This window comes from Schistocerca serialis, unplaced genomic scaffold, assembly GCF_023864345.2.
Source record: "Schistocerca serialis cubense isolate TAMUIC-IGC-003099 unplaced genomic scaffold, iqSchSeri2.2 HiC_scaffold_1234, whole genome shotgun sequence".
Taxonomy (NCBI): Eukaryota; Metazoa; Arthropoda; class Insecta; order Orthoptera; family Acrididae; genus Schistocerca; species Schistocerca serialis.
In genome coordinates, this window is record NW_026047441.1 from 190,001 (window position 1) to 197,500 (window position 7,500).

General features: G+C 51.7%; 1 non-coding gene across 1 annotated transcript in view; it reads right to left on the reverse strand.

The window, feature by feature from the left end:
- Positions 1 to 1,748, reverse strand: part of LOC126436291 (small subunit ribosomal RNA) — a 1,909-nt gene extending 161 nt beyond the window's left edge. The window contains exon 1 of the ribosomal RNA XR_007580566.1: positions 1 to 1,748. This exon is cut by the window's left edge and continues 161 nt beyond it. This is a non-coding gene — a ribosomal RNA (small subunit ribosomal RNA).
- Positions 1,749 to 7,500: the final 5,752 nt, after the last annotated feature.

Below are 7,500 nucleotides of genomic sequence, written 5' to 3' on the forward strand. Positions count from 1 at the left end.
CGGGCGGTGTGTACAAAGGGCAGGGACGTAATCAACGCGAGCTTATGACTCGCGCTTACTGGGAATTCCTCGTTCATGGGGAACAATTGCAAGCCCCAATCCCTAGCACGAAGGAGGTTCAGCGGGTTACCCCGACCTTTCGGCCTAGGAAGACACGCTGATTCCTTCAGTGTAGCGCGCGTGCGGCCCAGAACATCTAAGGGCATCACAGACCTGTTATTGCTCAATCTCGTGCGGCTAGAAGCCGCCTGTCCCTCTAAGAAGAAAAGTAATCGCTGACAGCACGAAGGATGTCACGCGACTAGTTAGCAGGCTAGAGTCTCGTTCGTTATCGGAATTAACCAGACAAATCGCTCCACCAACTAAGAACGGCCATGCACCACCACCCACCGAATCAAGAAAGAGCTATCAATCTGTCAATCCTTCCGGTGTCCGGGCCTGGTGAGGTTTCCCGTGTTGAGTCAAATTAAGCCGCAGGCTCCACTCCTGGTGGTGCCCTTCCGTCAATTCCTTTAAGTTTCAGCTTTGCAACCATACTTCCCCCGGAACCCAAAAGCTTTGGTTTCCCGGAGGCTGCCCGCCGAGTCATCGGAGGAACTGCGGCGGATCGCTGGCTGGCATCGTTTATGGTTAGAACTAGGGCGGTATCTGATCGCCTTCGAACCTCTAACTTTCGTTCTTGATTAATGAAAACATACTTGGCAAATGCTTTCGCTTCTGTTCGTCTTGCGACGATCCAAGAATTTCACCTCTAACGTCGCAATACGAATGCCCCCGCCTGTCCCTATTAATCATTACCTCGGGTTCCGAAAACCAACAAAATAGAACCGAGGTCCTATTCCATTATTCCATGCACACAGTATTCAGGCGGGCTTGCCTGCTTTAAGCACTCTAATTTGTTCAAAGTAAACGTGCCGGCCCACCGAGACACTCAATAAAGAGCACCCTGGTAGGATTTCAACGGGGTCCGCCTCGGGACGCACGAGCACGCACGAGGCGGTCGCACGCCTTCGGCTCGCCCCACCGGCAGGACGTCCCACGATACATGCCAGTTAAACACCGACGGGCGGTGAACCAACAGCGTGGGACACAAATCCAACTACGAGCTTTTTAACCGCAACAACTTTAATATACGCTATTGGAGCTGGAATTACCGCGGCTGCTGGCACCAGACTTGCCCTCCAATAGATACTCGTTAAAGGATTTAAAGTGTACTCATTCCGATTACGGGGCCTCGGATGAGTCCCGTATCGTTATTTTTCGTCACTACCTCCCCGTGCCGGGAGTGGGTAATTTGCGCGCCTGCTGCCTTCCTTGGATGTGGTAGCCGTTTCTCAGGCTCCCTCTCCGGAATCGAACCCTGATTCCCCGTTACCCGTTACAACCATGGTAGGCGCAGAACCTACCATCGACAGTTGATAAGGCAGACATTTGAAAGATGCGTCGCCGGTACGAGGACCGTGCGATCAGCCCTAAGTTATTCAGAGTCACCAAGGCAAACGGACCGGACGAGCCGACCGATTGGTTTTGATCTAATAAAAGCGTCCCTTCCATCTCTGGTCGGGACTCTGTTTGCATGTATTAGCTCTAGAATTACCACAGTTATCCAAGTAACGTGGGTACGATCTAAGGAACCATAACTGATTTAATGAGCCATTCGCGGTTTCACCTTAATGCGGCTTGTACTGAGACATGCATGGCTTAATCTTTGAGACAAGCATATGACTACTGGCAGGATCAACCAGGGAGCTGCGTCAACTAGAGCTGAGCAGCCGGCCGCCCGGGAGTGTGTCCCGGGGGCCCGCGCGAACACGCAAGCGTCCGCTCAATTATTCTGCAAACAGGAGGAGGCTGAGCTCCCCTGCACAACACACCTCGAAACCCTCTCAGGTCCCGGCGGCGCGCAGCGCCGTCCTAAGTACTTGGTCGGGTTCGAGAGAGGCGCAATCGCCCGGAGTTAGGCGAGTAGACGCTTTAGGTGCGACCACCCGTGCTCCCAACTGAGCTTGCCGCTGCCGACAGAGGCCCGGGAGCGTGCTGTCGTGGCATTGCCGGCGGGAGACAACACGCGCCACCTACGGTGACCGGCAGCTCCAACGCCAGCGCCACAGAAGGACAAAAGCCCTACTTGGGTGCCGAAGCGAACTCTCCCAGCACAGCGCACGCGCCAACACGTCCGCACAGCTGCGATACAAACCACCTGCGAGAACCGCTGGGGCGACCGAGCAGCAGACGGCGTCGCGGCGCCGAGCGCCGGGCGGCGGCGCATCCTCAGCGCACAAAGTCCTCAATCGGACCAGCACACTGCAGATGGCCACCGCGCTTCGCACCGGGCCCGCGAGGACCTACTTTGGCCGCAAGGCGCCGCGAGCAGGGGGCGCCGGCGCGCAGCTGCGCCGCCTGCCGCGTCCGTCGGCCGGCGCGCCTGCCACCGGCCGCCCCCACCAGCCGGCTGTAGCGCGTGCGCCCACGCACCGCGCTGCCAGCACGCCGGGCGGCCCCCCCTCACCGGCCGGGGACGGTCCCACCCAGCCACCGCCGCGTATCGCCTCACACCCAGATCCCCTTTCACGTTCGTGGGCATGGTGGGTCCCCTTTCACGTTCGTGGGCATGGTGGGTATCCCTGAAACAACCGGTTAATAGCTCGACCGATCGTCGCCAACACTGATTCACCTCTAGCGAGAACAACCGCACCACAACGGGTTACCGGTTGTTCATTTGCGTAACGTCACCAGCAAACGTACACGTCCATCGCCATTTGCAACGAGTATTGCATGCCTGTGTCAGGTGTCACAACACACTACGTCTGCCCACATAGACGCAACAACATGTGCACGCCTAGAGAACACGTGGAAGGTAGACCCCGTACGTATGCGGTGTCCATTGCGCGAACGACTGTCAGCCCGCCTCTGCAGCATGTCGCAGATGTGGAACGCGGTGCAACATGCTATCACGGTGTGTGAGAAGAGACGACTACGTCCGAATACACGCTCCACTACATCAACAGACTGCTCATGCTGATCGCCATCCAGGGCGTCCGTTCCTCCCACACGTCTGTATGGCGTACCACACTGCAATCCAGCTCTTATAGGGAGACGACACGTAGCTGCGTGCACAATATTTGGACTGTATGGTCCGCCGTTGCTAGGCGCTGTCGTCATACGGTCACATGGGCCACGATGTATCATTCAGTACATACGGAGCAATGTGCAGTACAGTTTGTGGGTTTTGCGTACATCGGCGGACAGGTGACAGGCCGTACCACAACGTAGGCTGAGTACGTCGGCATGCGAAGGGCATTGAACATGCAAACTTCTCACCGACCAGCTTGCGAAGGCAGGGGGGAAGGGGGGGGGGCATGTACGTCCTGCTGCTATCCACACTACAGTGTATAGCAGGAGCATGTGGAAAGTCAGCAACACCTGCAAGGTGTTTAACATGACGCGATACACAGGGGACCGGGCAGTGCGAGTAGCGAACTATATTGCGAGGGTTGCGGTTAGGCAACACTACACTACTTTAACGGGTTGCATAACAATTACAGAGCAGGTTCAGCGACAACGTGCGTCAGGTTAAGGCGCAATATAGTTTAGGTTACGGCGCACTTTAGGTTAGGTTAAGGCACATTATAGGTTAGGTTAAGGCACAACATGGGTTACGTTAAGGCACAACATGGGTTACGTTAAGGCACAACATGGGTTAGGTTAAGGCACAACATGGGTTAGGTTAAGGCACAACATGGGTTAGGTTAAGGCACAACATGGGTTAGGTTAAGGCACAACATGGGTTAGGTTAAGGCACAACATGGGTTAGGTTAAGGCACAACATGGGTTAGGTTAAGGCACAACATGGGTTAGGTTAAGGCACAACATGGGTTAGGTTAAGGCACAACATGGGTTAGGTTAAGGCACAACATGGGTTAGGTTAAGGCACAACATGGGTTAGGTTAAGGCACAACATGGGTTAGGTTAAGGCACAACATGGGTTAGGTTAAGGCACAACATGGGTTAGGTTAAGGCACAACATGGGTTAGGTTAAGGCACAACATGGGTTAGGTTAAGGCACAACATGGGTTAGGTTAAGGCACAACATGGGTTAGGTTAAGGCACAACATGGGTTAGGTTAAGGCACAACATGGGTTAGGTTAAGGCACAACATGGGTTAGGTTAAGGCACAACATGGGTTAGGTTAAGGCACAACATGGGTTAGGTTAAGGCACAACATGGGTTAGGTTAAGGCACAACATGGGTTAGGTTAAGGCACAACATGGGTTAGGTTAAGGCACAACATGGGTTAGGTTAAGGCACAACATGGGTTAGGTTAAGGCACAACATGGGTTAGGTTAAGGCACAACATGGGTTAGGTTAAGGCACAACATGGGTTAGGTTAAGGCACAACATGGGTTAGGTTAAGGCACAACATGGGTTAGGTTAAGGCACAACATGGGTTAGGTTAAGGCACAACATGGGTTAGGTTAAGGCACAACATGGGTTAGGTTAAGGCACAACATGGGTTAGGTTAAGGCACAACATGGGTTAGGTTAAGGCACAACATGGGTTAGGTTAAGGCACACCATGGGTTAGGTTAAGGCACACCATGGGTTAGGTTAAGGCACACCATGGGTTAGGTTAAGGCACACCATGGGTTAGGTTAAGGCACACCATGGGTTAGGTTAAGGCACAACATGGGTTAGGTTAAGGCACAACATGGGTTAGGTTAAGGCACAACATGGGTTAGGTTAAGGCACAACGTAGGTTAGGTTAAGGCACAACGTGGGTTAGGTTAAGGCACAACGTGGGTTAGGTTAAGGCACAACGTGGGTTAGGTTAAGGCACAACGTGGGTTAGGTTAAGGCACAACGTGGGTTAGGTTAAGGCACAACATGGGTTAGGTTAAGGCACAACATGGGTTAGGTTAAGGCACACCATGGGTTAGGTTAAGGCACACCATGGGTTAGGTTAAGGCACAACATGGGTTAGGTTAAGGCACAACATGGGTTAGGTTAAGGCACAACATGGGTTAGGTTAAGGCACAACATGGGTTAGGTTAAGGCACAACATGGGTTAGGTTAAGGCACAACGTGGGTTAGGTTAAGGCACAACATGGGTTAGGTTAAGGCACAACGTAGGTTAGGTTAAGGCACAACGTAGGTTAGGTTAAGGCACAACGTGGGTTAGGTTAAGGCACAACATGGGTTAGGTTAAGGCACAACATGGGTTAGGTTAAGGCACAACATGGGTTAGGTTAAGGCACAACATGGGTTAGGTTAAGGCACAACATGGGTTACGTTACGGCACAACATGGGTTACGTTACGGCACAACATGGGTTACGTTACGGCACAACATGGGTTACGTTACGGCACAACATGGGTTACGTTACGGCACAACATGGGTTACGTTACGGCACAACATGGGTTACGTTACGGCACAAATTAGGTTAGGTTACGGCACAAATTAGGTTAGGTTAAGGCACAAATTAGGTTAGGTTAAGGCACAAATTAGGTTAGGTTAAGGCACAAATTAGGTTAGGTTAAGGCACAAATTAGGTTAGGTTAAGGCACAAATTAGGTTAGGTTAAGGCACAAATTAGGTTAGGTTAAGGCACAAATTAGGTTAGGTTAAGGCACAAATTAGGTTAGGTTAAGGCACAAATTAGGTTAGGTTAAGGCACGATATAGGTTAGGTTAAGGCACGATATAGGTTAGGTTAAGGCACGATATAGGTTAGGTTAAGGCACGATATAGGTTAGGTTAAGGCACGATATAGGTTAGGTTAAGGCACGATATAGGTTAGGTTAAGGCACGATATAGGTTAGGTTAAGGCACGATATAGGTTAGGTTAAGGTACGATATAGGTTAGGTTAAGGTACGATATAGGTTAGGTTAAGGTACGATATAGGTTAGGTTAAGGTACGATATAGGTTAGGTTAAGGTACGATATAGGTTAGGTTAAGGTACGATATAGGTTAGGTTAAGGTACGATATAGGTTAGGTTAAGGTACGATATAGGTTAGGTTAAGGTACGATATAGGTTAGGTTAAGGTACGATATAGGTTAGGTTAAGGTACGATATAGCGTAGGTTCAGATACACATTGTTGTAGGGAAAGGTGTATTGGGGGGGGGGGGCGGCAGGTTCGTTGATAGTGATTATCGTAATTGGATGCCTGCGGTATTATCCGATTTGTCACGTCAGGATGCACTTTTGGCTCATGACAGGCGGCGCTCCGATTCCATGGTTGTGGCAGATCTGTGTCTTTCATTCCTGCCATTGTTTGTGTGCTGTGACAGGAGGCAGTATTGTGATGTTGGGTGCACCACTGTGTAGGACATGTGTGGGTGTTCGTGGCTTAGCTGAGCAATGTGCGGATGTCGGAAGGGTGGGATATTGTGTTTTCTGGGTGGACCTCCCGGTCTGGTAATGATAGTGTGGATTGTGTCATGTGGCGGAGAGGATGCACTGGATGTTCTTCCATGCTGGTGGTTAGATATTGTGTGTGATAAGAGAGTAGTGTGTGATAAGAGTGTCTGGCTGACGTGTGGTTCTCATTGTGTGCAGAGTCTTTCAGCATGTATAGGGACGGTTGTATATATTATCTGTATTCTGATGGCTCTGCATCTATTACTAATCAGTGCCGTGTATACGGTTACTCTAGTTCCAGTCGAAACTGTTCTATCTCTGTACATTAGTGACACTGCGGCTCCACTATGTTGCCGCCCCTGTCGGCCGTTTCCCCCAGTGTATGGCTAATGATTATCAGCAATCAGTCTATTAGTCAATACCGGTAGTGTGACGACGTCAAATGTCCGGGATGGGGGAAGCTACACCCTTCCCGTGGGTCAGGGCCTAGAAAGACTCTTCCCACGCAGGAGACTCGGACTGTCGTTACTCTTCCGAGACATATATGTGCCCAGCGTTTTTTTGCGGCTGCGAGTGCAACGCCAGGAGGCTCGGACTGTCGTTACTCTTCCGAGATATATATTTGCCCAGCGTTTTTTGCGACTGCGAGTGCAACGCCCACGGGTGCCGACATGGATGGGGCGCTTCCTAGCTGATGGCTCAGCATGAGAATCCGTACAGTGAGCAATGCGATCGCGTCTGTAGCTTGTACGTGGTACAGCTCGCAGCTCATGAATAGGGACAGCGGGAATGTCGCATATTGGAAATATCTCTTCATGAAACGCATGTTATAGGTGTGAATTGCACCTTACGAGTGCGGGAAACGTCCGCCGTTCATCCGCTGGCGATGCGAGTTGGGCGGTTGGGGTGGGGCACGAACGGGTGCAGGTGGTGTGATTGCCGGTCCACGACTTCGTGCGGCAGAGGCACTGGCGTATGGGTGCTGTGGTCGACAGAGGCTGCATGCTTTGTGGGTGGCGTCGAAAGATGGGCACTGTGGGCCCATCGATGTCTTAGTCGGCTTGGCGTCCCATAGATGGCGGTATCGTCGTTGCAGGAGCTCATGCTGAGGGAGACCTACAGATGGCGGTATGTTTTGTGG